Here is a 6,529-nt window from a genome sequence, read left to right as displayed (position 1 = left end):
CTAGCGACGCTATCATATACGTGTGCCAAAAGGCGCAAACGTTCACGGGCCGGGTAAGGTGACACCCGTGAGAATACCGTGCATGAGGCCGCAAAGTGATATGAGGTGTTACATGCTAGATCGGTGTGGCATTAAGTCGGGGTCCTGACACCATGCTTCCTACCTTTTGATTTCTCACACATGCTAGATCATGCTAGATCTGTATGCCGACAAGAGGGCGCTAGGGGATCAAGGCTGGATGTGCCTACTTCGGCGATGACGAGTCAAGTTCATAGAAATACCCCCATGTTCAGATGGTCAGGCTATCAAGAGGTATACAACCTCAATGATGACACAGTGAAGACCGAAGCACTCGCGCAAAGGCACCTCAGCTTCTGCCCATAGACGCCTTGGATAACGACTTCCATCACGTGATGGCTAGGCCACATTTGAATTAGCGAAATCTCACGCATGGAATCAATTTGACTTTGCGTTGAAGCATACTCTCCATTTGAATGTAGCATATTTCTCATTCTTTGCGAACAAAATTTGAATTGAAACCATGTGTATTTACAACTGGAAATATTTTTCTCTTTGGTGGAAGCAATATAATATTTGGTTGGAAGCAATTCTATAGTCGAACAAGATTGTGATGCTTCTCAGACATGTGGAATAATTTTCTTTTCGATGAAAGCAGGTTCAAACTAATTCTCTATATAGAAGTAAGATAGTGATGCTTTGGAAACAAAATTTCATGTTACAAAGGACATAAAATTTCAAATGAATCGAAGCATATTTTATTTACTACAGAAGCAAATTCTTCAACGAACGAAAACATAAATTAATTTGTTGTAAAGGAAGCGAACTGATGCACAACATTACAAACAAGGGTGGATACACATATTAGTGGCGTCAGATGCAAATTTTGGTTCATAAGGAAGCAAGCTACCGGATATGATTTGTTGCCTAAATCTAAGGACCAATGCATATCGAATGGAAGCAAGCTGCCATAATTGATTTGTTTCCTAAAACTATGGACCAATGCGTATGATAAGGAAGCAAGCTGCCGAATTTAATTTGTTTCCTAAAACTAAGGGACCATCGCATATTGGCAGTTAATCCCACATAATCAGGGATCGACGTTATTTATGGAACGGAAATGATAACGCCCACACGTGTGGGCGTTTGCACATCGCCCACACGCCTCCATCATCACTCATTTTGCCACGTATAAATAGATGACATCAGCAGAAATTTTTTTGGTTTTCGGCTTAAAAATGTTGTATCTCCTAAATAAAAAAGCGAACTAAAAATCCGTTTTAACCATTAAATCCGTCTCGACGAGATCTTCAAAACTAGACCCCATGTTGATATGTTTCAACGAATTTTTTTTTTACCATAAGTTGCCATGATGTTTACACTGCAGTTGCCATAGGGCTTAAACTAAAGTTGCCATGTGGCAATTTTAGTTTATATATCATGACAATTTTAGTATTTTGATGATGGCAACTCCAGTACTTTGACCATGAAAATTATTTTTTGTATGAACAATGACAATTTTACGTGCATGTATCATGGCAATTTTAGTTTATGGTTCATGGCAAGTCTAGTTTCTTAATTCCCCGTTTTATAAATGTCAAAATTTACTTTTAAATGTAGAAGAAAATAGCTGAAACATATCATGGCAACTTCAGTGTAAACATCATGGCAATTCATATGCAATAGACATGGCAACTTTTAATCAAATTTTTTTTATCAAAACATATCAACATGGGATCTAGTTTCGAAGATCTCATCGCGAGGGATTTAATGGTGAAAACGGATTTTTAATCGGATTTTTCGTTTAAGAGATAAAACATTTTAAAAACTGAAAATCCAAAAAGATTTCTGCATGCATGCATGCGATGACGTGGCAATCTGTTTACATTAGAGACGTGTGGTGCGTCTCCCTTCCTGCCACACGTGTGGCAGTTAGCGCGACCCTTATGGAAATAGTCTCGGGTTCATTTTACTAGATCCTGGACCAGCATATCGAACGTACCTTATGGTTTCCATCTAACGGCGTGCGACTAGTCTGATCTAAACTCCTAATGTCTCAGTTGGTAGGTCGCGTTCCGGGTTTTATTTTCGTCCCACCTCATCCGGTTATATTTGGTACCTATTTTGATACCTCCTCTCACCTTTTCCCACCTAACACTGACCCGCCACGAACCGAAAAAACCACGTACCAAATCCTTTGCCAGCCCCCGCGCTCTTCAGGTCGCGCCCGATACAAGCGATGAAAAAAAAAACCCATGACAATTAACCAGGAAAAAAAACCCTACGACGATTAACCAGCGAAAAAAAAATCGTCTTGGAACGAGGCCTCCAGGTGCCCTCGAGCTCGCACTCGCATCAGATCCCTTCCAGGCCACCACGCCACACCACCAGATCCCATCGCCGCCGCCTCGCACTCGCATCCCATCGCCGCCGCCCGTGCATTCTCGATCGGAGAGGACGCTCCCTTCGCCGCCGCTGAGATCCGAGAAGAGTCGCCCTTCGCCGTCGCCAAGATCATGTGCCTCTCTAAAGACCCCTCTCTCTCGCGACACCGCCTCCCTTACAAGGACGCCACGCCATGGGTCTCCATCGGTGCCACGACTGCCGCGGCCTCCCCACCTGCCGACGCTCTAGATCCGACCGTAGTTGATTCCCTGTACATCATCTCAAGGAGGAGGGGCGTGAGGCGGTTGCCGCCGCCGGTGGCTGCACTTGAAGGTCTCCGCCGCTTGCTCCAACCAGATCCAGCCAGACCGTCCTGTGGTGGTCCACGTGCATCTGGACGGACGCAACGGCTTTGCCTCCCCTGTCCCATGTCTTCGTCCACCACACCATCCCATTGCGGTAATAAATCTCTAGCCATGCCCTTTTCCTTTAGATGAACTACAAAATTTCTGTTCTGTTATATCTTGGTGAATGTCTCATCAATTGCCATACAAATACATGTGTGCTTCTCCTGTCGTGCATTTCATGGGTAAGCTGCTGCTACCCGGGCTCACATGACCCCGTGGAGGAAGGAGCTGCGCAAGGAATCACTGCCAAAAGACTCGAGATGAGTTTGGAGTGTCCTGGATTCTAGGCCATGTTCCGCAAGGACGAAACAACGCGAGCTAGCCGAGGGTTCAGATTGACGTTCGCTTTGATTCTCGTTGATTCATTGTTTTGACCGACCCAAGCAGCGTCGGCGCTCACGGAGGAGAACCTGATGTTCCTAGAGGCCTGGCGCGCGGTCGATCACACTTACTACGACAAGTCCTCCAACGGGTGGAGCTGGTTCAGGTACCACAAGCACCCTCCATGAAAAGCATGTTCCAGCTGTGCAAAGTCTGCCTACTACTGCTATCCATACTGCGCCATAGCAAAATAGGTTTGTCTAATGCCTCAACGGCTCACACTTCTGCCAGTCGCCCATTTATTGAGTGTTGGTCTGGGGAATTTTTTGAGTTGTTGTGTGTACCTTCATGTTTTTCCTTGTGAAATATCTTCATGTTTTTTAGATTACATAAATTTTTGAAAGCTGGATTTTTGTATGTCTTAGTTTCTACATTTGTGAAACTGAAAGCTATTATCATCGGACAGAAAAAATAAACTTCTTCTGTTGCTATTGTGTATTTGACCTGACATTGTTTGTTTTCCAATTTCAGCTTTGGATCAGGACTAACCTCTAGCCAGGAAAGAACCTGAATCCCAAGGTGAGAGGCACCCGTCCGTTAATATGAGAGATGTGAACAAGTACTTTTCTCTATTCTTCCTACTAACAAGTAGTTTCATTCAATGTGCTTACATGAGATGTGAACCCACAAATTCAGTGAGCTGGGAACTCAAAATTCCAATGAGGTGCGAGATGCAGCAAATTATACTCATCGTATGCCTCGTTATTATTGTTGTTGTGTCGTTTTATTCCCAGTCGACGGCCGCTGCGGTGCCCACGTCCGCGTCATTAGTGCTGCTAAGGGGCACTTCACCCTATTCGGCATTATCTTCTATTCTTCCTACGGCTGCAAGAACCCTCACCTTGGCTATGGCAGATGCGACAGATAAAGCAGGAGGTCATCTTCTCTCCTTTCTCTTCTACCATTAGAGAATTTTTGCCAAGCCTGCTGAGTAACACAAAGCTATTATATGCGTTCAATGGAATGTCTGCAATGCCAACAATATTCTGAGTAAAAATGAACAAGAAACATGCATTGGATGGCTCAATTGTTTGTTGAACTAGGTTCGGTTTAGCTTGCTCTCACCAATACAAATTTTCCCACAGCTCATGTGTTCAAAGATGGTGATTTCAAGAATCTGTCAAGTTCAACAAATCATGCATCTGTTTATAGAAACTTAAAGAACAACATACATGTAATTTTGTTTGCTTAATCACTTTATTGTTCATTACTCTCGATCACCATGGGAGAAGGCGATACTCAAATTTGTGGCTGGGTGCATCTGCGGAAGTACTTGCTGATCTTACCATGTCAGGTTGTCCTTTGCCCCTCTTAGATGTTGTAATGTGTTCTTCACATGTGACAACACTAAGTGAACCATTTTGGGCTTCATTTGCATTCTAGCATGGTGGTCTCTCCTATAGCTAGCTATAAATGTTGGCAGTTTCTTCCCTTTTTCTTTGGTATTGTGGTGCTAATAGTTAGCATAGCTGTAGTCGGTGCCCTGTTATTATTTGTTAAGTTAGGACTATATTCACTCACGTTGGCCACAACCTATTTGAAGAAATTTCTCTTTTGATTTATTGGTGTGAAGTTGTTTCATAGATATATCTAAGCAAGGAAAGTTTGTTGTAGAGATATATGCATGTTCTGGCCTCCTATTCTCGTCCTTTTCATGTTCGAGATCAACGTACTCATTAGATTAAATTTTAGTATTGCATCGTTAAGCACTTTCTGGAATAACATGCAATAGGTGTATGTTCTATAACCTCTACGCTTTAGCTAGAAATGGCAACTTGATTGAACTCGATCAGTTGTAAGCTTACCTAAATTCGTCCGTACATAAACAAACTGCACTTCCATCTCCCTGTAGTCATAAAGAAGTATACTGTAAAATTCATAGATGATCAATACTATTTCATTTGCATAAACAAACTCAAGGCATGTACAAATTTTGGATCACGATCTACTATTTACCATGCATTAGTTAACTCAAGGCATCGACCAAAATCTAGCATTCTTTGTTGCGTGCAGCATGGAGAAGACAGAGATTGTCTGATATATTCGATAGCGCAATATAATTTTCTCTTGCATATTTATAATCTGCCATTTGAATGATGTTTTTTGTGTTGTAGTCCAATCAAGACAACTTGCAACTTTGGTGTTGTCACATTGGAGTCCGTGCTGAGCAGCAATGGGAGACTGTCGTTGATGCCCGACCCATGATGCCGACGAAGGAATGAGAGTCGATGAGGAGTAGACGCCATGGGTTTGTGAACTGGCCAAGCCACCATTGTCCGTTTGGTAATGTGACTTGCCCTGATTTTGACGTCGTCTACCAACATCCGACGAAGGGAACCCGTCCAGGTTTCCATCTTGATGGTAAGTTCTCTAATCTTCTATCTTATGGGATGTGATGTGGTTGCCTTCATTTTGGCTTTTGACAAAGGGTTGAAATTAGCTTATGTGCTTCCGACGATTGAAATTCCAGTTATATTATCAACCTTCAGCGAGCAGTGACAACGAACTCCATCCCCCCACCACACCACACCCATGTTTCATTTGATGTGCTTTAAGCCATGTTTCAGCTTGTCTCGACCCAGCATGTATTTTTTGTTTCAGTTGTTGAGCTCTGCACTACAAAACTGAGAAAGACCCATAACTTTTTACAGGTCAGCCATGTTTACTAAAATATATAATTTCTAAAACATTTCCAGCAATATGTGAGTTGTTTGCTTGCTCAACCTTACGCTAGGATCGTTTCTACATACTACAAATAGAGGGAAGTTGGCTTGTGCCTTACTAGAGACAGATGAACCAATAAAATGATTGGAAAGGCTCTTTCCAAGCATAAGGTAAGCTGAATCTTGTACAACTTACTTCTTAATGTATTTTGGTCAGTATGTTGTTTATTTTATGAAATTGATACTCCATTGTAGAGGAGCTTTTGAAGGGACTAAAGAACCGGAACCTCCCCTCCTCCCTCCCGCGACGCTCCCGCAGGCGTCCGGGGGGCAACCCTAGCACCGCCGCCGGTCCCCCCTCCTCCTCTCGCTCCCCCCTCGCGGCCGCCCGGGGGCGCGAGCGGGCAAAGCCCGCTCGTCGCTGGCGGCGGCGGGGCCTTCTCGTCTCCGCGTGTGGGGGTTTCTGTGAGGGCCGGACGCCTCTGACCAGATGCGGCACTTGGCGCTGGCCGTGGCAGCTCGGCAGCGCGCCGACGTGGGCTGTCGGCGGCGCATGCCAGCGATGCGATGGGCAGTGCGGTGGTGGTGCAGGTTGGAGGCTGGTGGTGGTGGCGGTGCGCCTTGATCCGCCTCTGGCGCCGCGAGTTGCGGGCGACCTGGGTCGCGGTCGGCCTT

At 44.6% G+C, this 6,529-nt stretch overlaps 1 long non-coding RNA gene across 3 annotated transcripts; it reads left to right on the top strand.

Annotated features, from left to right (window-relative positions):
* The first annotated feature begins 2,324 nt into the window (after positions 1 to 2,324).
* On the top strand, positions 2,325 to 6,508 carry LOC119366019. 3 transcript variants are annotated; one of them, XR_005175874.1, is made up of 8 exons: positions 2,325 to 2,862; positions 2,998 to 3,297; positions 3,663 to 3,710; positions 3,926 to 4,067; positions 5,306 to 5,552; positions 5,662 to 5,842; positions 5,926 to 6,025; positions 6,110 to 6,508. It is a non-coding gene; the product is annotated as an uncharacterized LOC119366019 (long non-coding RNA). The 3 variants fall into 3 exon arrangements; XR_005175873.1 differs by having other exon boundaries at positions 2,326 to 2,862; positions 2,998 to 3,385; positions 5,793 to 5,842; XR_005175872.1 differs by having other exon boundaries at positions 2,327 to 2,862; positions 5,793 to 5,842; positions 6,110 to 6,506.
* The last annotated feature ends 21 nt before the right edge of the window (positions 6,509 to 6,529 follow it).

Source organism: Triticum dicoccoides, chromosome 2B (genome assembly GCF_002162155.2).
Source record: "Triticum dicoccoides isolate Atlit2015 ecotype Zavitan chromosome 2B, WEW_v2.0, whole genome shotgun sequence".
Classification (NCBI taxonomy): domain Eukaryota; kingdom Viridiplantae; phylum Streptophyta; class Magnoliopsida; order Poales; family Poaceae; genus Triticum; species Triticum dicoccoides.
The sequence above is the reverse complement of the archived record's forward strand: the minus strand, read 5'-3'. Positions and strand labels throughout refer to the sequence as shown.